Source organism: Triticum dicoccoides, chromosome 1A, assembly GCF_002162155.2.
Source record: "Triticum dicoccoides isolate Atlit2015 ecotype Zavitan chromosome 1A, WEW_v2.0, whole genome shotgun sequence".
Classification (NCBI taxonomy): domain Eukaryota; kingdom Viridiplantae; phylum Streptophyta; class Magnoliopsida; order Poales; family Poaceae; genus Triticum; species Triticum dicoccoides.
This window is the reverse complement of record NC_041380.1, coordinates 224,825,318-224,848,688: the sequence shown is the minus strand read 5'-3', so window position 1 is coordinate 224,848,688 and position 23,371 is coordinate 224,825,318. Positions and strand designations below refer to the sequence as shown.

Genomic DNA, 23,371 nt, shown 5'->3' with positions numbered 1-23,371 from the left:
TCGGAGTCCGTATGAAAAACTTGTGTGCGTTTTGAGTGAGGTATGTCTGTGCAGTCCGAATCTGAATCCAGAACGTGAGAGACTTGGACTCTATCTTCTCTTGGGCCAAAAGTGACGTGAGAGAACTTTTTGGACAGCAAATAAACATCTCTTTCTTCCTTATCTTCATATGTGGATTGTACAAATGTCCCATACACCTGCAATTAGACAAAACACAAAAGTGTGTGAAGTATTTTTGTTCTGGATAACATAAATAGATTATTGAATAGTTTGCACTAGAAATCACCTGACAAATATGCATATATGCAATATTTTTGGTCATATCCAAGGTAGTCATGTCCTCATCAGCCCGGTCCGATTAGGTGTTTTACATGGCCGAGCCCAACAATTCAGCCTATTTGTTGTTTTTTCCTATGCTTTGATTAGCTACATGGGCCTGGCCCAACAATTTGGCTTTCATGAGCTTCTTCCATATTTGGGCCTCATCCTTTTTGCAATCTATTTCCTTTTTTATTTTCTGAGATTTTATTTTGTTTCATTTCTTAAACGGTCCAGTGCTTTTTGGGCTGTGGCCTTCTTCAGCCCAATTATTTGTCCGGCATTAGATCTCAGCCTTTTGGACCAGCCTCTAGCCCAGTTACACACACACGTACATCCAACATTATTTCATATTCAAATCAAGAAAACTCCATATCAAATTCAAATCATCCATCGCATCACATCAGGTTTACATAACAAATCATCTCAGGAATACATTTCCTTACACAGGAATATAGAAGGAACAGAGGGAATATGCAATAAGACAATTATGGCACATCCTACAACTTGCCATCCTACAACAAGAATTATATAACAGGAAGAACTTGCTCTCTCTCGTGAGACTTGCTCCAGCTGCGACAACTTGCCATCCTACAACAAGAAGTATATAACAATGAACTTCAAGAACATTACAGGAGCTAAACGCCCAATCAACGTGAAGTGCTAAAAAATGCCTTAGCTAGCATGCATTCAAAATTTAGACACTTGACATAGCCTCATCAAGCATGCAATAAATTATAGAAAGTAAACGAGGACCAGACTTTACAATTACAGACACATCCATCAATCCATGAGGCAAAATCATGTGAATCCAAAAGGAGAGGCAGGAAGGGATACCAATTTTGATCCAGAGGGTACATGAGTGTGGCCTTCTTCCGGAAGAGGTTGGCCCTAACGCACCTTGTATGAGGCGCTGGGAGCTCATAGATTGTCCTGGTCAATGAGCAGGTCCTTGCATCCGGTCATACTGCTAGCCTGGGGAACAGGAAAAATGAAAGGAACAATTTAGACTTGGTATTAACAAACAAAGACTGTAATCAATAGCAGATTAAGCACCAATTTTCTTGGATGCAAGGAGAAGAACGAGCAAAACAACACAGAGATGTGGGACAATGTTGTACCTGTAGATGATGTTCGCAGCCAAGGAAGACATGGGGCCAGCCTTAAATGTGCGCGTGCTTCACCGGTGCATGCATCACCATAGCAGCCAAGCAAGTAGACATCATCGACATCTACTCACCGCTTTCCTGGCAATGGAGAAAGAGTCAAACAAAAAAGTATTAGACCATGATATGACACCAGACCATAGATTAGTAGCATTAAATCACAAAGTATATCCACAACACCATAAAATAGTCCCAAACCCGTGTTATTTGAGTATATCGCATGTAGTTTATTTTCATGAGTCCAGAAACATGGAAGGGTTCAATACAGTCCTAATATACATTCATATTACAGTAGCTCGATAAGTCCAGAAATATGTTGTATATGCATGATAAGTCTAGAAACCCCAGTGCTATTTATTTACTGGTTTTACTGAATCACACACATTACTGCCCTTATTTGAAATCTCTCGCATGAATCTAGGTGCAGGGTAGATGCCTTTTTTATATGTTCTACATTACTACCCCAAGAAACATTGGCTTTGAACGCTTGTGTGATGAGGACATCAATACAATTGTTACACCCACAGCCCCTGCTGCTATACATACTGGACCAATTACTAGAGCTCGTGCACGCCAACTAAATTACCAAGTACTTTCGTTTCTTGGTAATGATTCTAATGTTCATGAGAATATGATGCTGCCTAAATTGGATACATTTGTTTTGCTTACAAATGAAGGGCCTAGCTTGGAGAAGGATGAACATTGGAGCAAGAACAAGCATGGAGATGATGGCATGCGCAAGGGGAACAAGAACGGAGTTACAAGTGATGATTTCAGGACTTTGAAGCCACCATAATGGGTGCATGAAGCCTTGGACGAAATATACAAGATGCCACTTCATAAATTTCGTCCCGAGGCTATTTTAGGTGCTGCGTCACCTTATTATTGGGCCAGGCCCATGTAATTTCGAAATACATAAGTATAGGCTATTTTTAGAGTCCGTATGTGTGGGGAAACAAGAGATAGGGTTGATTTCGGACTCCTCCACCAAGGGCCACGAAATTCCCCCCCCCCCCTCTTCCTCCATATATACAGCCCTTAGGGCATCGTTTAGACTTTGGGTTTTGTTTAGATTAAAAGTTCGCCATAGCTGCAACTTCGCGTACTTCGTTTGTGTTCAACGACCAGACAAAGGCGTCACAGAACCCCACCTTGATCAATAAAGCTTTCATCTTATATTCGCAATATCCAGATTGCAATCTCAGTTTCTTGCTTGTTCTTCGTTTGCTCGCAGGAAACAGACCCTCGTGGTCAGGTTGATCGTGCTCCGGCGCGGTCAATAACCTCTCGGAGTTGGTTTAGCGATTGCTAAGGCGCGACGTCCTCGCACGTTCGTAGTCGGATCGTCAAAGTCGACTTCCACCAAAGCGAAATCCACCATCTCATCGAAAGACGGGACACCTTTGCCTCTATCAAGTGGTATCAGATTTCCAGGTTGCTCGGTGAGATTTTACAGTTTTTCGTAGTTTAGATCGAGTCTGTTCTTCATACCTACAGTCCACGAAAAAGCCACAAAAAAAAATTAGGGTTAGTTCATCATATCCGAACCAATCTGAGCCTTTGCATAATCTTTTTAGGGTTTTTGCTTTGTTGAATTTGCGGTTGCATCGTCGTGTCTAGTTGCTGGTCTTAGAGTCTAGTCTTTTAGAGTTTCGAGTTCTGGTCATAAGTTGTCACGCCGCCGCCGCACCATCATCATCGCCCCTGCCATCTACCACCACCGCTCCGAATCCGTATCCATATACCACCACCAATCCGTGTCCATATACCACCACCGATCCATATCCATATACTACCACCGCTACCACCACCGCTGCCATATACCACCACCATATATCCACCACCAATCCGAGTTCCTTGCTTATTAGGGTTGTTTTCGAGATCCATCTAGATTCCGATTCGTGTTTCCTTGCCGGAGTAGGTTTCGGAAAAGAAAAAAAAAAGAGTCGGGTAGCCACGCTCCGTTTAGGCCCAAAATTTTTCGAAAACGCATTTTTCGAAAAAATTTCTGGCTATCCTATTTTTAGGTGTTTCTGAGTGTTTTGAGACAGGTGCCATTATAGGAAGTTTTTTTTGACCCGTTTCCAGTTTTTGGGTCCGGGCAGTCGAAAAATAAAAAATTGGTCGAAAAATTTCGTGCCCATCCTGTCAGTTTGAGCTAGGATGAGTTTCGAGACACTCGCCATTATAGTGATTTTTCGCAAAAAAAAAGCAGCGCAAAAAAAAAGAGCGCAAAAAAAAAGAGCGACAAAAAAAAATTCAGAGTGTGCTTTTCCCTTGTTTACGTGCCGCGCCGTGATTTTGTTGGTGTTCTAGGCTCGCGTCTCTAGCACAGTCTAGCCTAGGACCAGCACAGTACCGTCGTTGAGCGTTTATTCAACTTTGCATCTCTGAATTGATTATTGCTGACCCTTTTTGCTACCATAGTATAAGCCTTCCCAGCTCCACATACATCTACGTCGTGCGTTTGACTCTCCCTGGTAATCGCTCTATCCAAGCTTTGAGAGTTTTGACTACAACGGTTGCCGATCACCGCCTGTTGCTGGGTAAGAACTGGTAAGAATTTGAGTTTTGCTTGACGGATTTGTGACACCCACCACCACCACTTGTTCGTAGTCTGTAGGATCATATTCTTGTGTGTTTCTATTGCTGCTAACCATGCCAGGATCACAAGCCGACGAGATTGACTGGGAGAATTTATCGAACAAAGAGCTTCATGATAAGTTTCAGCAAATGATGACTGAACAGGTGCAAGATGTGCTGAAGATCACTGGCCTTGAGAAGACGTTCGAAACAAAGCTCGATAACAGATTTAATGAATTGCTCGCGCGTCTTCCACCACCACCACCTGCTGCACCTAACGCACCTCTCCAACAACAACAACAACGTCTACCTCCACGTCGCGAAATAGACCTTCACCGAGCGAGCCGTGTTCCTCTTGCGTTTGGCCAAACTGTTGGTGCTGCTGTTGATACTTCTGTGGCTCCTGCTACTGCTGTTGCTCGTACCCAGGAGGATGATGAGTATGCGGGCGATTATGAGGATGAGGTTGATCAAAATCAGATCTACGAGCAGCCACCAGCACCACCACCAGCAGGTCGACCTCAGGTATATATTCGTAATGGTAGGCCTGCACCACCACCTCAGGTACGAGATGATGTCCATATTCCTAAACTGAAATTGAATATTCCACCATTTGAGGGTAGATATGTTCCTGATATATATCTTACTTGGGAGTTAGAAACTGAACAACGATTTACATGTTTACAATATCCTGAGGAGAGACGAGTTGCTGCTGCTGTTTGTGCTTTCACTAGTTTTGCATGTGTATGGTGGTCTGAACATTGTAGATTGTATCCTATTCCAACTACTAGGGCTGCTTTGAAAACTGCTATGCATACGCGTTGGGTTCCACCATATTATCAACGTGAATTGCTTCAAAAATTACAGCGCTTAAGACAAGGAAAAAATTCTGTAGAAGAATATTATCAGGAATTACAAACTGGCATGATTAGATGTGGTATTGTTGAGGAGAATGAAGCTATGCTTGCACGTTTTCTGGGTGGATTAAATAGAGAGATTCAGACCATTCTAGACTATAAGGAGTATACTAATATCACTCGTTTATTCCATCTTGCTTGTAAAGCTGAACGTGAAGTACAGGATCGACAAGCATTGGGGCGAACTAACTTTTCTGCAGGCCGACCTTCATCATGGACACCACGTGCATCTTCTACTTCAACTGCACCAGCACCTCCATCCGGTGCCACCTCCAGCCGTGATACAAGAAAACAGGCACAACCACCATTATCTGTCAAGAGCGCACATGCGGGGCCTGCACAGCGTTCTTCTTCTTCCATGGCATCAACAGGGCACACAAGTGATATTATTTGTCGTCGTTGTAAGGGAGGAGGTCATTATGCGAGGGAATGCAAATCTCCGCGTGTGATGATTGCTACCGCGGATGGTGGATATGAGTCCGCTAGTGACTATGATGAGGAGACATTGGCTCTTATTACACGTGAAGAACATGGTGGAGATGATTCTGATCATGAGACGCAATACATGGCTCCTGAAGACGCTGACAGGTATGAATGTTTAGTTGCTCAACGTGTTTTGAGTGTGCAGGTCACACAAGTTGAGCAAAATCAGAGGCACAATTTGTTCCATACCAAAGGAGTTGTGAAGGAACGTTCTGTGCGCGTCATAATAGACGGAGGGAGCTGCAACAACTTGGCTAGCATGGAGATGGTGGAGAAGCTTTCTCTCACCACAAGACCACATCCACATCCTTACTACATCCAATGGTTCAACAACAGCGGCAAGGTTAAGGTAACACGTACTGTTCGTGTGCATTTTAGTATCTCTACATATGCTGATTATGTTGATTGTGATGTGGTACCTATGCAAGCATGTTCCTTATTACTTGGTAGACCATGGCAATTTGATAAAAATTCTGTACACCATGGTAGAAACAATCACTATACTCTTGTTCATAAGGATAAAAATATTACTTTGCTTCCTATGACTCCTGATTCCATTTTGAAAGATGATATTAATAGAGCTAATAAAGCAAAACAGGAGACGAATAAGAGTGAAAATCAGATTGTGGCAAAAGAATTTGAGCAACAAATGAAGCCTAATAATAAACCATCTAGTGTTGCTTCTGAAATTAAATTGAAAAGTGCATGTTTATTTGCCACCAAATCTGATATTGATGAGCTAAATTTCAGCAAATCTGTTTGCTATGCTTTTGTGTGCAAAGAGGCATTATTTTCATTCGAGGACGTGCCTTCCTCTTTGCCTCCTGCTGTCACTAACATTTTGCAGGAGTTTGCTGACGTCTTTCCACAAGACGTGCCACCGGGATTACCGCCTATTCGAGGGATTGAGCATCAGATTGACTTAATTCCCGGTGCTTCACTGCCAAACTGTGCACCATTCCGTACCAATCCAGAGGAGACGAAGGAGATTATGCGTCAAGTACAAGAGCTTCTCGACAAAGGTTATATACGCGAATCCCTTAGTCCTTGTGCTGTTCCTATTATTCTAGTGCCGAAAAAGGATGGTACATCACGTATGTGTGTTGATTGTAGAGGCATTAATAATATTACTATTCGTTATCGTCATCCTATTCCTAGGCTAGATGATATGCTTGATGAATTGAGTGGCTCTACAATATTCTCCAAAGTTGATTTACGTAGTGGATACCATCAAATTCGTATGAAATTGGGAGATGAATGGAAAACAGCATTCAAAACTAAGTTTGGATTATATGAGTGGTTAGTCATGCCTTTTGGGTTAACTAATGCACCTAGTACTTTCATGAGATTAATGAACGAAGTTTTACATGCTTTCATTGGACGATTTGTGGTAGTTTACTTTGATGACATATTGATTTATAGCAGATCTTTGGAAGAACATTTGGAACATTTACGTGCTGTTTTTATTGCTCTACGTGATGCACGTTTGTTTGGTAACCTTGGGAAGTGCACCTTTTGCACCGACCGAGTATCTTTTCTTGGCTATGTTGTTACTCCACAGGGAATTGAAGTTGATAAAGCCAAGATTGAAGCTATTGAGAGTTGGCCGCAGCCTAAAACGGTCACACAAGTGAGGAGTTTTCTTGGCCTCGCTGGATTCTATAGGCGTTTTGTGATGAGGACATCAATACAATTGTTACACCCACAGCCCCTGCTGCTATACATACTGGACCAATTACTAGAGCTCGTGCACGCCAACTAAATTATCAGGTACTTTCGTTTCTTGGTAATGATTCTAATGTTCATGAGAATATGATGCTGCCTAAATTGGATACATTTGTTTTGCTTACAAATGAAGGGCCTAGCTTGGAGAAGGATGAACATTGGAGCAAGAACAAGCATGGAGATGATGGCATGCGCAAGGGGAACAAGAACGGAGTTACAAGTGATGATTTCAGGACTTTGAAGCCACCATAATGTGCGCATGAAGCCTTGGACGAAATATACAAGATGCCACTTCATAAATTTCGTCCCGAGGCTATTTTAGGTGCTGCGTCACCTTATTATTGGGCCAGGCCCATGTAATTTCGAAATACATAAGTATAGGCTATTTTTAGAGTCCGTATGTGTGGGGAAACAAGAGATAGGGTTGATTTCGGACCCCTCCACCAAGGGCCACGAAATTCCCCCCCTCTTCCTCCATATATACAGCCCTTAGGGCATCGTTTAGACTTTGGGTTTTGTTTAGATTAAAAGTTCGCCATAGCTGCAACTTCGCGTACTTCGTTTGTGTTCAACGACCAGACAAAGGCGTCACAGAACCCCACCTTGATCAATAAAGCTTTCATCTTATATTCGCAATATCCAGATTGCAATCTCAGTTTCTTGCTTGTTCTTCGTTTGCTCGCAGGAAACAGACCCTCGTGGTCAGGTTGATCGTGCTCCGGCGTGGTCAATAACCTCTCGGAGTTGGTTTAGCGATTGCTAAGGCGCGACGTCCTCGCACGTTCGTAGTCGGATCGTCAAAGTCGACTTCCACCAAAGCGATATCCATCATCTCATCGAAAGACGGGACACCTTTGCCTCTATCAGGTTATATCGCGAATCCCTTAGTCCTTGTGCTGTTCCTATTATTCTAGTGCCGAAAAAGGATGGTACATCATGTATGTGTGTTGATTGTAGAGGCATTAATAATATTACTATTCGTTATCGTTATCCTATTCCTAGGCTAGATGATATGCTTGATGAATTGAGTGGCTCTACAATATTCTCCAAAGTTGATTTGCGTAGTGGATACCATCAAATTCGTATGAAATTGGGAGATGAATGGAAAACAGCATTCAAAACTAAGTTTGGATTATATGAGTGGTTAGTCATGCCTTTTGGGTTAACTAATGCACCTAGTACTTTCATGAGATTAATGAACGAAGTTTTACGTGCTTTCATTGGACGATTTGTGGTAGTTTACTTTGATGACATATTGATTTATAGCAGATCTTTGGAAGAACATTTGGAACATTTACGTGCTGTTTTTATTGCTCTACGTGATGCACATTTGTTTGGTAACCTTGGGAAGTGCACCTTTTGCACCGACCGAGTATCTTTTCTTGGCTATGTTGTTACTCCACAGGGAATTGAAGTTGATAAAGCCAAGATTGAAGCTATTGAGAGTTGGCCGCAACCCAAAACGGTCACACAAGTGAGGAGTTTTCTTGGCCTCGCTGGATTCTATAGGCGTTTTGTGAGAGATTTCGGCACCATTGCTGCACCTCTCAATGAGCTTACAAAGAAAGATGTGCCTTTTCTTTGGGGTACCGCACAGGAAGAAGCCTTCACGGTATTGAAAGATAAGTTGACACATGCTCCTTTACTGCAACTTCCTGATTTTAATAAGACTTTTGAGCTTGAATGTGATGCTAGTGGAATTGGATTAGGAGGTGTGTTATTACAAGATGGCAAACCTGTTGCATACTTTTCTGAAAAATTGAGTGGGCCTAGTCTGAATTATTCTACTTATGATAAAGAATTATATGCTCTTGTTCGGACTTTAGAAACATGGCAACATTATTTATGGCCCAAAGAATTTGTTATACATTCTGATCATGAATCTTTGAAACATATTAAAAGTCAAGCTAAACTGAATCGTAGACATGCTAAATGGGTTGAATTCATTGAGACTTTCCCTTATGTCATTAAACACAAGAAGGGAAAAGAAAATGTTATTGCTGATGCATTGTCTCGTCGCTATATTATGCTTTCACAACTTGTGATGAGGACATGACTACCTTGGATATGACCAAAAATATTGCATATATGCATATTTGTCAGGTTATTTCTAGTGCAAACTATTCAATAATCTATTTATGTTATCCAGAACAAAAATACTTCACACACTTTTGTGTTTTGTCTAATTGCAGGTGTATGGGACATTTGTACAATCCACATATGAAGATAAGGAAGAAAGAGATGTTCATTTGCTGTCCAAAAAGTTCTCTCACGTCACTTTTGGCCCAAGAGAAGATAGAGTCCAAGTCTCTCACGTTCTGGATTCAGATTCGGACTGCACAGACATACCTCACTCAAAACGCACACAAGTTTTTCATACGGACTCCGAATTGGGTGATTCTTTTTTTGTTGGAAACTAGATTTCGTGCACTTTCCAACCCAATTGGAATCACCTTCAAATTCGTCCGGAGCGTTGAGTTGTGGACGAAACAATCTGATACTACAGCAGAATCCGAGTCAAACTACAAGTCAAAAGGTGTTACATCACCTCCACTTGGGCCAATTGGCCTTGTACGACCTAGATTTAGTTTTAGGATGCCTTGGGACGTCCTCCCACCTCCTTGGCCGCCACCCCTTGCTCCTATATAAGTAGATCCATCTAGTAGCTTTTCCTTGGGATTTGTTTAGTTAAAAGTTAGCCATTGCAACTTCGTGTATTTTGTTTGTGTCCAACGACCAGACCAAGACCGCTTCCGGGATCCCCACCATTATCAATACCTCATATATATTTGCAATATTCAGATTGCTTTATCATATTCTTGCTCGTTCTTCGATTGCTTGCAGGAATAGACCTTCGTGGTCAGGCTGACCGTGCTTCCGGCATCGTCAGTAACCTCAGGAGATTGGTTTAGCGATTGCTAAGGCGCAACGTCGTGCACGTTTGTAGTCGGATCGTCAAAGTCGTCTCCACCAAATCGATAGTTATCATCTCATCGAAAGATCGGGACACCCTCGCCTCTATCAAGTGGTATCAGTTTTCAGGTTGCTCGGTGAGAATTTCCAGTTTTTCCTAGATTAGATTTATTTTTTACCTATTGTCCAAGAAAAAGCCACAAAACAAAAGTTAGATCTATTCATCCTTTGTCCTAGCCAGACTGAGCCTTTGCAATTTTCTTTTCATTGTTTGCATTATTGAATTATCGGTTGCATCGCCGTGTCGAGTTGCTGGTCTTAGTGTCTAGTTCCTTTAGAGTTTCGAGTTCTATTCACATTAGTCACGCAGCCGCTGCATCATTATCCCATCCGCTGTCCACCATCCCATCCACCAATCTCCACCATGTGCTACGCACTGTTTATTGTCATAATCATAGTTGAGGTCACTCACATCTTCGCCTGATCGAATCTGCATCTTATCTAGTTTGTCTTGGAAAGAGGGAGAAAAAGAAGATAAAGAAAAAAAAAGAGAAAAAAGGAAAGAAAAAAAAAGAAAAAGAGGGAGAAGAAAAAGAAAAAAAAGGCGTGAGAAAAAAAAGAGGGAAGAAAAAAAATTGGATCTATCTAGAATCAATCTCGTACCTGAATTCGGATTGGAATCTGTTTTGCGCACTGTTCAGTAAAACAGGTGTATCTTCCTCATACGAAGTCAGTTTTGGCTCCGTGAGTACTCAAATTGAAGATAGCGACGAGCCGCATCTAAATAGTTGTAGAATCAAGTTCAATATTTGACACCTCAAAATCGGCTTCTAAATAGGTCTTTTTGCCCTCCGAAGTTCGTGAACACAGCTTGTTCCAATTTTTCAGACCAGTTTTAGAATTCTTTGACTCCTCATATCAACTCGGAATTGAGTGATTCTTTTTGCATTGGAAAGCTTGAGGTAGTAGCATTCTTTGAAAGAATTTATCAGAAAATTGTCTCAAACTTTCCAAGAGGAAAGTTGGAGAGAGAGTTGTTGTATATCCTGCTTGGCAGTTGTTTTTCATCATTATCTTCACTGCCGTTGTGATCTTCCCTTATATCTTGCTGTCAAGAGCTACTTAGTATCCTTCATTGATGCTAGTTGTGCTACGCCGTGACCTCATTAGTGTTCTAGGCTCGCGTCTCTAGTCCGGTCTAGCCTAGGACCAGCACAGTACCGTCGTTGAGCGTTTATTCAACATTGCATCTTTGAATTGATTATTGCTAATCTTTTGCTACCATATATAGCCAACCCAGCTCCACATATTTCTACACCGTGTATACATACGCTCCCCTGGCAATCGCTTTACTCAATATTCGGAGTTAATTGACACCGCTGGTTGCCGATCACCGCCTGCTGCATGGTAAGAACTTGTAAGACATTGATATTTGCTTTACTGTGAGCGTTTTACCACCACATCCTAGTAGTTATAGGAACATTATTTTTGGATTTTGTTTCTTGTTCTACTAATCATGACAGGATCCAGAGTCAATTCATGGGCTTTGTCGATCGCGGGAGACGTGCCACCACCTTTGCAAATACCATAACCGTCACGAGAGGTGCACAAACATCCAAATGCACATGATCTAGTTAATGTATCTATACCACCATTTAATGGCCGTTTTAAACCTGCTTTATATATTGAATGGGAGTTCGACATAAAAAATATATTTGCTTGCCATAATTTCAATGAACATAAAAAGGTTAAGGTTGCGGTTGGTTCTTTCACTGGCTATGCTTTGTGATGAGGACATGACTACCTTGGATATGACCAAAAATATTGCATATATGCATATTTGTCAGGTGATTTCTAGTGCAAACTATTCAATAATCTATTTATGTTATCCAGAACAAAAATACTTCACACACTTTTGTGTTTTGTCTAATTGCAGGTGTATGGGACATTTGTACAATCCACATATGAAGATAAGGAAGAAAGAGATGTTTATTTGCTGTCCAAAAAGTTCTCTCACGTCACTTTTGGCCCAAGAGAAGATAGAGTCCAAGTCTCTCACGTTCTGGATTCAGATTCGGACTGCACAGACACACCTGACTAAAAACACACACAAGTTTTTCATACGGACTCCGAATTGGGTGATTCTTTTTTTGTTGGAAACTCGATTTCGTGCACTTTCCAACCCAATTGGAATCACCTTCAAATTCGTCCGGAGCGTTGAGTTGTGGACGAAACAATCTGATGCTGCAGCAGAATCCGAGTCAAACTACAAGTCCAAAGGTGTTACATCACCTCCACTTGGGCCCATTGGCCTTGTACGACCTAGATTTAGTTTTAGGCTGCCTTGGGACGTCCTCCCACCTCCTTGGCCGCCACCCCTTGCTCCTATATAAGTAGATCCATCTAGTAGCTTTTCCTGGGGATTTGTTTAGTTAAAAGTTAGCCATTGCAACTTCGTGTACTTCGTTTGTGTCCAACGACCAGACCAAGACCTCTTACGGATCCCCATCTTTATCAAAACTTCATATATACTCGCAATATTTAGATTGCTTTTATCATATTCTTGCTTGTTCTTCGATTGCTTGCAGGAATAGACCTTCGTGGTCAGGTTGACCGTGCTTCCGGCGTGGTCAATAACCTCAGGAGATTGGTTTAGCGATTGCTAAGGCGCAACATCGTGCACGTTTGTAGTCGGATCGTCATAGTCGTCTCCACCAAATCGATAGTTATCATCTCATCGAAAGATCGGGACACCCCGCCTCTATCAAGTGGTATCAGTTTTCAGGTTGCTCGGTGAGAATTTCCAGTTTTCCTAGATTAGATTTATTTTCTTACCTATTGTCCAAGAAAAAGCCACACAAAAAAAGTTAGATCTGTTCATCCTTTATCCAAGCCAGTCTGAGCCTTTGCAATTTTCTATTCATTGCTTGCATAGTTGAATTATCGGTTGCATCGTCGTGTCAGTTGCCGGTCTTAGCGTCTAGTTCCTTTAGAGTTTCGAGTTCTGTTCACATTAGTCACGCCACCGCTGCATCATTATCCCTTCCGCTGTCCACCATCCCATCTATTAATTTCCACCACGTGCTACGTACTGTTCATTGTCATAATCATAGTTGAGGTCATTCACATCTTCGCCTGATCCAATCTGCATCTTATCTAGTTTGTCTTGGAAAGAAAAAAAAAGAGAAAAAAGGAAAGAAAAAAAAAGAAAAAGAGAGAGAAGAAAAAGAAAAAAAAAGCGTGAGAAAAAAAAGAGAGAAAAAAAAAATTGGATCTATCTAGAATCAATCTCGTACCTGAATTCGGATTGGAATCTGTTTTGCGCACTGTTCAGTAAAACAGGTGTATCTTCCTCATACGAAGTCCGTTTTGCCTCCGTGAGTACTCAAATTGAAGCTAGCAACGAGCCGCATCTAAATAGTTGCAGAAGCATGTTCAATATTTGATACCTCAAAATCGGCTTCTAAATAGGTCTTTTTGCCCTCCGAAGTTCGTGAACACAGCTTGTTCCAATATTTCAGGCCAGTTTTAGAATTCTTTGACTCCTCATATCAACTCGGAATTGAGTGATTCTTTTTGCAATGGAAAGCTTGAGTTAGTAGCATTCTTTGAAAGAATTTATCAGAAAATTGTCTCAAACTTTTCAAGAGGAAAGTTGGAGAGAGAGTTGTTGTATATCCTGCTTGGCAGTTGTTTTTCATCATTATCTTCACTGCCGTTGTGATCTTCACTTATATCTTGCTGTCAAGAGCTACTTAGTATCCTTCATTGATGCTAGTTGTGCTACGCCGTGACCTCATTAGTGTTCTAGGCTCGCGTCTCTAGTCCGGTCTAGCCTAGGACCAGCACAGTACCGTCGTTGAGCGTTTATTCAACATTGCATCTTTGAATTGATTATTGCTAATCTTTTGCTACCATATATAGCCAACCCAGCTCCACATATTTCTACACCGTGTATACGTACGCTCCCCTGGCAATCGCTTTACTCAATATTCGGAGTTACTTGACACCGCTGGTTGCCGCGCCTGCTGCATGGTAAGAACTTGTAAGACATTGATATTTGCTTTACTGTGAGCGTTTTACCACCACATCCTAGTAGTTATAGGAACATTATTTTTGGGTTTTGTTTCTTGTTCTACTAATCATGACAGGATCCAGAGTCAATTCATGGGCTTTGTCGATCGTGGGAGACGTGCCACCACCTTTGCAAATACCACAACCGTCACGAGAGGTGCACAAACATCCAAATGCACATGATCAGGTTAATATATCTATACTACCATTTAATGGCCGTTTTAAACCTGCTTTATATATTGAATGGGAGTTCGACATAAAAAATATATTTGCTTCCCATAATTTCAATGAACATAAAAAGGTTAAGGTTGCGGTTGGTTCTTTCACTGGTTATGCTTTGGTTTGGTGGAGTGAATATTGTCGGTTACACCCTGATTATATACCTACTACTTGGGATGATTTGAAACTTGCCATGCGACATACTTTCGTCCCTGCTTATTATACTCGTGACATGATTAAGAAGTTGCAACACTTAAAACAAGGTAGTGAAACTGTAACAAAATATTATGATGATTTACAAACTACCTTGTTGCATTCATCTTTAGAAGAAAGTGAAGATGATTTTATGGATAGATTTTGGGGAGGATTAAACCGTGATATTCAAGAGATACTAATTCATGAAGAGTGTTATCCTATGGACCATTTGTTTCATCTTGCTTGCAAAGCTGAACAGGAAATAAAACGACGTGTTGGCCACAAGGAGAACAAGCGCACGGTGCACATTCCAAGAGTTGATATGATTGTTCCTTCAACTACTAGGCATACTATGACAACCACATCCGTTGTTGTCAGGACTACATCACCTCCACCATGTGAGACATCGCCCCCGAGAGTGGCTACATCATCTAAGTTGATCATAAGAGGTAATGACAAAGGTATTGATCTTCCATCTCTACATGAGAATGATGAATGCCTTGTCAATTTGAATGCACCATCTGATGAGCTACCCACTACTTTGATCACACCACCTATTTTAGAGGACTACGTTGATAATTTGACTTTGCCATGTGATCAAACAACTGAAATACCAACAATTTTGAGTGCACCCATTGAATTAACTATTGATGCAAAAGAACCAATGTTTAATCATTTTGATATGACCTTTAATCTTGGTGATGATTCTGTGTTAAATGACTTATTGCATGTTTGCTTATTTAAGCATGTTCTAGCATGTAAATTTGATGCAAGTAAGGTTTATTCACCAATGTTGGGATGGTTTAATGATGAACATTGTCAATCTTTTGAAATGAATAAGAGCTTCACTTATATGTGCAAACTGAGTTGCAATATTTTCATGCCTTCTACTTCTTGTGCTAATTTTTTGGCTTTAGATTTTATGAACTATGCAAGTTACTCATCTATTCATGTGTCATATATGCAAAAATCAAGGGAAGTAAAAATGGATGACATATACATATACAACATGTACACCTTGTCTCTTTTGTTAGCCACATTTCAGATTAAGCAACGCCGAGGACGGCTTTATTTTCAAGAAGGGGAGAATGATGAGGACATGACTACCTTGGATATGACCAAAAATATTGCATATATGCATATTTGTCAGGTGATTTCTAGTGCAAACTATTCAATAATCTATTTATGTTATCCAGAACAAAAATACTTCACACACTTTTGTGTTTTGTCTAATTGCAGGTGTATGGGACATTTGTACAATCCACATATGAAGATAAGGAAGAAAGAGATGTTCATTTGCTGTCCAAAAAGTTCTCTCACGTCACTTTTAGCCCAAGAGAAGATAGAGTCCAAGTCTCTCACGTTCTGGATTCAGATTCGGACTGCACAGACATACCTCACTCAAAACGCACACAAGTTTTTCATACGGACTCCGAATTGGGTGATTCTTTTTTTGTTGGAAACTAGATTTCGTGCACTTTCCAACCCAATTGGAATCACCTTCAAATTCGTCCGGAGCGTTGAGTTGTGGACGAAACAATCAGATGCTGCAGCAGAATCCGAGTCAAACTACAAGTCCAAAGGTGTTACATCACCTCCACTTGGGCCAATTGGCCTTGTACGACCTAGATTTAGTTTTAGGCTGCCTTGGGACGTCCTCCCACCTCCTTGGCCGCCACCCCTTGCTCCTATATAAGTAGATCCATCTAGTAGCTTTTCCTTGTGATTTGTTTAGTTAAAAGTTAGCCATTGCAACTTCGTGTACTTCGTTTGTGTCCAACGACCAGACCAAGACCGCTTCCGGATCCCCACCATTATCAATACCTCATATATATTTGCAATATTCTGACTGCTTTATCATATTCTTGCTCGTTCTTCGATTGCTTGCAGGAATAGACCTTCGTGGTCAGGCTGACCGTGCTTCCGGCATCGTTAGTAACCTCAGGAGATTGGTTTAGTGATTGCTAAGGCGCAACGTCGTGCACGTTTGTAGTCGGATCGTCAAAGTCGTCTCCACCAAATCGATAGTTATCATCTCATCGAAAGATCGGGACACCCTCGCCTCTATCAACTTGACTTCAAAATATTTGGTTTGGAGACCATCAAAGATCAATATGTGCATGATGCTGATTTTAAAGATGTAATGCAGAATTGTAAAGAAGGAAGAATGTGGAACAAGTTTGTCGTTAACGATGGATTTGTGTTTCGTGCTAACAAGCTATGCATTCCAGCTAGCTCCGTTCGTCTTTTGTTGTTGCAGGAAGCGCATGGAGGAGGATTAATGGGACATTTTGGCGTGAAGAAGACGGAGGACGTACTTGCTACACATTTCTTTTGGCCAAAGATGAGACGGGATGTTGAGCGTTTTATTGCTCGATTCACTACATGTCAAAAAGCTAAGTCACGACTCAATCCTCATGGTTTATATATGCCTTTGCCTGTACCTAGTGTTCCTTGGGAGGATATATCTATGGACTTTGTTTTAGGTTTACCTCGAACAAAGAAGGGGAGGGATAGCATATTTGTTGTCGTGGATAGATTCTCGAAAATGGCACACTTTATACCATGTCATAAAAGCGATGATGCTGTTAATGTTGCTGATTTGTTCTTTCGTGAAATTATTCGCTTGCATGGTGTGCCAAATACTATTGTTTCAGATCGTGATACTAAATTTCTTAGCCACTTTTGGAGATGTTTATGGGCTAAGTTGGGGACTAAACTGCTTTTTAGTACTACTTGTCACCCCCAAACTGATGGACAAACTGAAGTAGTCAATATAACGTTGTCTATTATGCTTAGGGCTGTTTTGAAGAATAATAAGAAAATGTGGGAGGAATGCTTGCCTCATATTGAATTTGCTTATAATCGTTCATTGCATTCTAGTACTAAGATGTGCCCTTTTGAAGTTGTGTATGGTTTCCTACCTCGTGCACCTATTGATTTGTTGCCTCTTCCATCTTCGGAGAAGGTTAATTTTGATGCTAAACAACGTGCTGAATTGATTTTAAAAATGCATGAGTTAACTAAGGAAAACATTGAGCGTATGAATGCTAAATATAAACTTGCTGGAGATAAGGGTAGAAAACATGTTGTGTTTGCACCTGGAGATCTTGTTTGGTTACATTTGCGTAAGGATAGATTTCCTGATTTGCGCAAATCAAAGCTAATGCCACGTGATGATGGTCCCTTTAAGGTGTTAGAGAAAATAAATGATAATGCATATAAACTTGAGCTGCCTGCAGATTTTGGGGTTAGTCCCACTTTTAACATTGCAGATTTGAAGCCTTATTTGGGTGAGGAAGATGGACTTCCGTCGAGGACGACTTCATTTCAAGAAGGGGAGGATGATGAGGACATCAATACAATTGTTACACCCACAGCCCCTGCTGCTATACATACTGGACCAATTACTAGAGCTCGTGCACGCCAACTAAATTACCAGGTACTTTCGTTTCTTGGTAATGATTCTAATGTTCATGAGAATATGATGCTGCCTAAATTGGATACATTTGTTTTGCTTACAAATGAAGGGCCTAGCTTGGAGAAGGATGAACATTGGAGCAAGAACAAGCATGGAGATGATGGCATGCGCAAGGGGAACAAGAACGGAGTTACAAGTGATGATTTCAGGACTTTGAAGCCACCATAATGGGTGCATGAAGCCTTGGAGGAAATATACAAGATGCCACTTCATAAATTTCGTCCCGAGGCTATTTTAGGTGCTGCGTCACCTTATTATTGGGCCAGGCCCATGTAATTTCGAAATACATAAGTATAGGCTATTTTTAGAGTCCGTATGTTTGGGGAAACAAGAGATAGGGTTGATTTCGGACCCCTCCACCAAGGGCCACGAAATTCCCCCCTCTTCCTCCATATATACAGCCCTTAGGGCATCGTTTAGACTTTGGGTTTTGTTTAGATTAAAAGTTCGCCATAGTTGCAACTTCGCGTACTTCGTTTGTGTTCAACGACCAGACAAAGGCGTCACAGAACCCCACCTTGATCAATAAAGCTTTCATCTTATATTCGCAATATCCAGATTGCAATCTTAGTTTCTTGCTTGTTCTTCGTTTGCTCGCAGGAAACAGACCCTCGTGGTCAGGTTGATCGTGCTCCGGCGTGGTCAATAACCTCTCGGAGTTGGTTTAGCGATTGCTAAGGCGCGACGTCCTCGCACGTTCGTAGTCGGATCGTCAAAGTCGACTTCCACCAAAGCGAAATCCACCATCTCATCGAAAGACGGGACACCTCCGCCTCTATCAATTGGATACATTTGTTTTGCTTACAAATGAAGGGCCTAGCTTGGAGAAGGATGAACATTGGAGCAAGAACAAGCATGGAGATGATGGCATGCGCAAGGGGAACAAGAACGGAGTTACAAGTGATGATTTCAGGACTTTGAAGCCACCATAATGGGTGCATGAAGCCTTGGACGAAATATACAAGATGCCACTTCATAAATTTCGTCCCGAGGCTATTTTAGGTGCTGCGTCACCTTATTATTGGGCCAGGCCCATGTAATTTCGAAATACATAAGTATAGGCTATTTTTAGAGTCCGTATGTGTGGGGAAACAAGAGATAGGGTTGATTTCGGACTCCTCCACCAAGGGCCACGAAATTCCCCCCTCTTCCTCCATATATACAGCCCTTAGGGCATCGTTTAGACTTTGGGTTTTGTTTAGATTAAAAGTTCGCCATAGCTGCAACTTCGCGTACTTCGTTTGTGTTCAACGACCAGACAAAGGCGTCATAGAACCCCACCTTGATCAATAAAGCTTTCATCTTATATTTGCAATATCCAGATTGCAATCTTAGTTTCTTGCTTGTTCTTCGTTTGCTCGCAGGAAACAGACCCTCGTGGTCAGGTTGATCGTGCTCCGGCGTGGTCAATAACCTCTTGGAGTTGGTTTAGCGATTGCTAAGGCGCGACGTCCTCGCACGTTCGTAGTCGGATCGTCAAAGTCGACTTCCACCAAAGCGAAATCCACCATCTCATCGAAAGACGGGACACCTTTGCCTCTATCATTGTGCCAACTCGTTTATCAACAGACATATTCTAGCAGAGAGGCACTCTGATTTGCCTGTGTGGATCTAAACAATTCCCCTCGCTCTACGAGAAGCTACCGAATAAACAATTTCACACATCTGTTGATTGGTTTTGATACTCATAACAAAAGGATGCAGCATATAAACAACAGCCACAACACAACTACAACGCGGCTCAAATTTCAAAGTTGTTTTGATGTGCCTGTAGCATGCTGCCTAAGCAACGACAATGCATAGTGGTACAGCCGAGAGATCAGTAGCATCAACACGTTTAGCCCTACTTGGATCACACGCCCACGTACAGGCCCCAGAGACAATTCAACTAAATTGGCCAGGTTCGAGCAGAGCACAAAGTCAAAGACAAAGTATATATCAGTGCCTACAATCTTCAGTTTAGTACACATCTCTTTAGAACAGAGTAATATTCAAAATTCATATATCAGTATGCATTCAGAATTGAACCACCAACGACAGCTTTACTAAATCTCTTTAGTAGAGAGTAAACGCCAGCAAACTAATTTCATCTCGAAGGTTAGTTTTGCAACAGCAACAAGCATTAAACACGCTACTCTTGTTACTATAGTGCAGTTCAGTACTATAGTTCAGTACCATATGCCTACAATCAGACACAAGCTTCAGTACAGTCAAAGTATAATTACAAATAGGATTAAGAATCAAAGTTGTTACTCATGGGATCGTGGCACAGAGCGTTCAGTAAAGAGTATAACACAAGCTACACTTATAAACACAAGCTTCAGTTCAGTGCAGAAATAAACAAGCCTCAGATTGTGAGCAGCAGTGTTAGATTGTTTACCTTCAGAGTTCTTCTTCTCCCACCTCCACATCCTTCACAAAGCCACCCTCCACCTGACCAAATCAAGCTTTCAGTTCAATAATCAACACCATTCACCTCTTCATCCTCACTATTTCTGCCCAGACACAGTCACATGAACAACATTCAGCTACACACAAAGGAGACAAATCGATTCGGGATGAACAAGGTACTAGGATACATTACCTCATGCCGTCCACGGGGACGCACTTGTAGTGGCATGTGCCTTGTCAAATGGGATGAACCCCCCAATGAACTCCAGGACGACGTCCTCACCGGCGTTGGCCTTGGCGGCCACCATCCAAGTCGCGCACGCCCTCGCCATCAGGGGCGGCGAGCTCCTGGGCCTCCTCTGCCAGCGCGCCCCAGTCGGACTCGTCGCCGCGCTCGTCGTCCTGGTTAATTGCATGCACACAATGACCACCACTATCACAATATGATGTTTATATAATATCTTAAGTGATCTTAAATAGCTAGCAACAAAGTCTACTACAACATCTCAGTCAATTAAATCACATATGATTGTGGGACTTTGATTAACCAAAACAGTGAAAATCAATCTATTGTAAGACAAAATAATGCTCATTTAACAAAATATCAACACCAAGCACTCATTCAACTGCACCAAATTAACAGTGCCATAATTTATATGGTTAATGTTCAAACACACATGTGAAATCATATTGTCAAATGCATGCACATATACCACTAATATCTTTGCAGCAACATTTGCCTGCCATTTTACACATTAAATTAGATTAAGCATGTGAAGCAGTTAGACATGCATCTCCATTTTCATGACACTGAGAATGGTAGAAGAAAATAAAATTTACCAGGTTACAGACAGGCAGCAAAGTAAGCAAGCGAGCAAGCAAAACCCTGCAACTCACTGTTGCAGATGCCGTCATCCTTCTTGTGGGTGTAGCGGCCGGCCTCGGGCATCATCGCGGCCAGGAGGAACCCGCTGCTAGAGCAGACAAGGGGTGTGGGGCAGGAAGCGCTCCAACTCCAAGGCGGCCACGCGCAGGGCGGGGGCTCCTCCAATGGAGCGCGTGGGGCGACGGAGCCGTGCGCGCCTGGACTCCATGTCTGAAGGAGCATGGAACATGGTGTCAACATTCCCCTTCTACCTCTCACTGCCAATTGGTGCCTGCCAAATAAATTCAAATCCTTGAGTTGACAGTTACCCATGTTGCTCAGTTTCTTGGTTCAAACAAGCTAAGGTAAAACCATCTGAACTATGTAAGCCTGAATTATGTAAGCTCAACCTTTAACAGATACATCTCCCAGACTAACCAAGGATTTGAGTTCTTATTTCAGCCAGATTATCTAACCAAGGTAGCTGCAGTGGTTCAGTTTAATCTTGAACCAGTTAACAGTTTCAATGTAGTTAGTCTTTCAGTAAGTAGAAGCTAGTGAAGTACATCAATGAGCAATCACCTCCATGGCTACCAGATTCCATAATACTAGTTGCTTTACGGAGGTGCTGGTGTAGCTAATCTCTGGTGGAAGCATTACACCTCAAAGGATACTTCAGCAAACAGAGACCACACTTTACATTTGAATCCGCGGGAATTTTAACACATATACACGTACTCATATTAGACATAGTTTATTATCTCTAGATGAAAAACCCTTTTCCTCGATGTTTATGTACAAGGACAGCACAATTCTAGTAGACTTACTGAGATAATCATCGCTAGATATGGAATTACTTTGATCGATCTACTTGTTCAAGGCGGGACAGTTGAGGAAGGCCGTCATCTCCAGCATGCACGGCTTAACGTCGCCGCCAAACTTCGTTGAGTTTATGTACAGCCCAACTTTCCGACCAATCCTGCTATATCACTTACAAGTGTGAATTTTTATGAAGTAGCAAAGGCTGACTACTCAGTGACCACTCACAATCAGTACTCTGTCTATAACAAATGCCTACAGGAGCAACACGATAATGCATGGGCAAACAAGCAATGCGAGAGAAATGAATCATCTAAACCAAACATCTGGAGAAAAGAGCACGGCATATGGTGATGTTTTACTAGCTAGTGTAGCGTAGGAGCAACAGAGTTCCTCCAACAACCGTGAAGTGCGAAATTTTCTTTCAAAGAAACAGTGTGGCACTGCCTAATCTGGGAGAAACCGAGTTCCTTCAATAACCGTGAACCGCGAAATTTCCCTTCCAAAGAAACAGAGTAGGTATTATATATGCCACGCAAAGATGCACCGAATTTGTTGGCCATCACGGCAGTAGAACAGCGGGCACCACATCATCTAAGGAACAAACACGTCATCAGACGGAAATAGCGGCGTGTGCTCATCTATCCCTGCGCTACCATTTGGTGAAACTTGACTTATGCTGAGACGAATCTAGTAGTCGAACAGTTTGTGTGCGTGCGCCCGGAGCAGGGGCGGATCTAGTAGTCAAAAGAAAATCACAACAGATGGATGGTACGTATTTCTGTTACATTGCCTTGATCTGACCGCCGCTGCAGATTCACCACGCCGGACCGGAGTCAACCTGCGATAATGGGAGGGAAAGGGTTAGGATTTTTGGCGTTGCTGTTCTAGGCGGTTCAGAGGAGAGAGGCGACACGGAGGAGAGGGAGGAGGGAGGGGATGGGTTGGGGGTGGCGGGAGGGAGCACAGGCTAGTGGGGGAAGATGCGAGCGGGGCGAAGCTTACCTGCGCCGTCATCTGGTCGCCGAGGTTTCTCCGCCGCCGTGCCGCTCTCCCGCACCGCACGGGATCATAGTGCACGGGTCGGCCCGGATTGCCATCGACCGGATCTCGGCCACCGCCGGGGGCGCGAGCGCGAGCAGGGTGAGGGCGAGTGCGGCGAGGAGCGCCGCGGCGTGCGGCGGTGCGGTGGCGGCCATCGAGGTGGTTGGTGCGATCTTGG

General features: G+C 42.3%; 1 long non-coding RNA gene across 1 annotated transcript; it reads right to left on the bottom strand.

Annotated features, from left to right (window-relative positions):
* Positions 1-1,228: 1,228 nt before the first annotated feature.
* On the bottom strand, positions 1,229-20,563 carry LOC119278346. The gene is made up of 3 exons (XR_005137752.1): positions 20,455-20,563; positions 1,440-1,565; positions 1,229-1,293 (listed from the first exon to the last, which is right to left on the bottom strand). It is a non-coding gene; the product is annotated as an uncharacterized LOC119278346 (long non-coding RNA).
* Between the last annotated feature and the right edge of the window lie 2,808 nt (positions 20,564-23,371).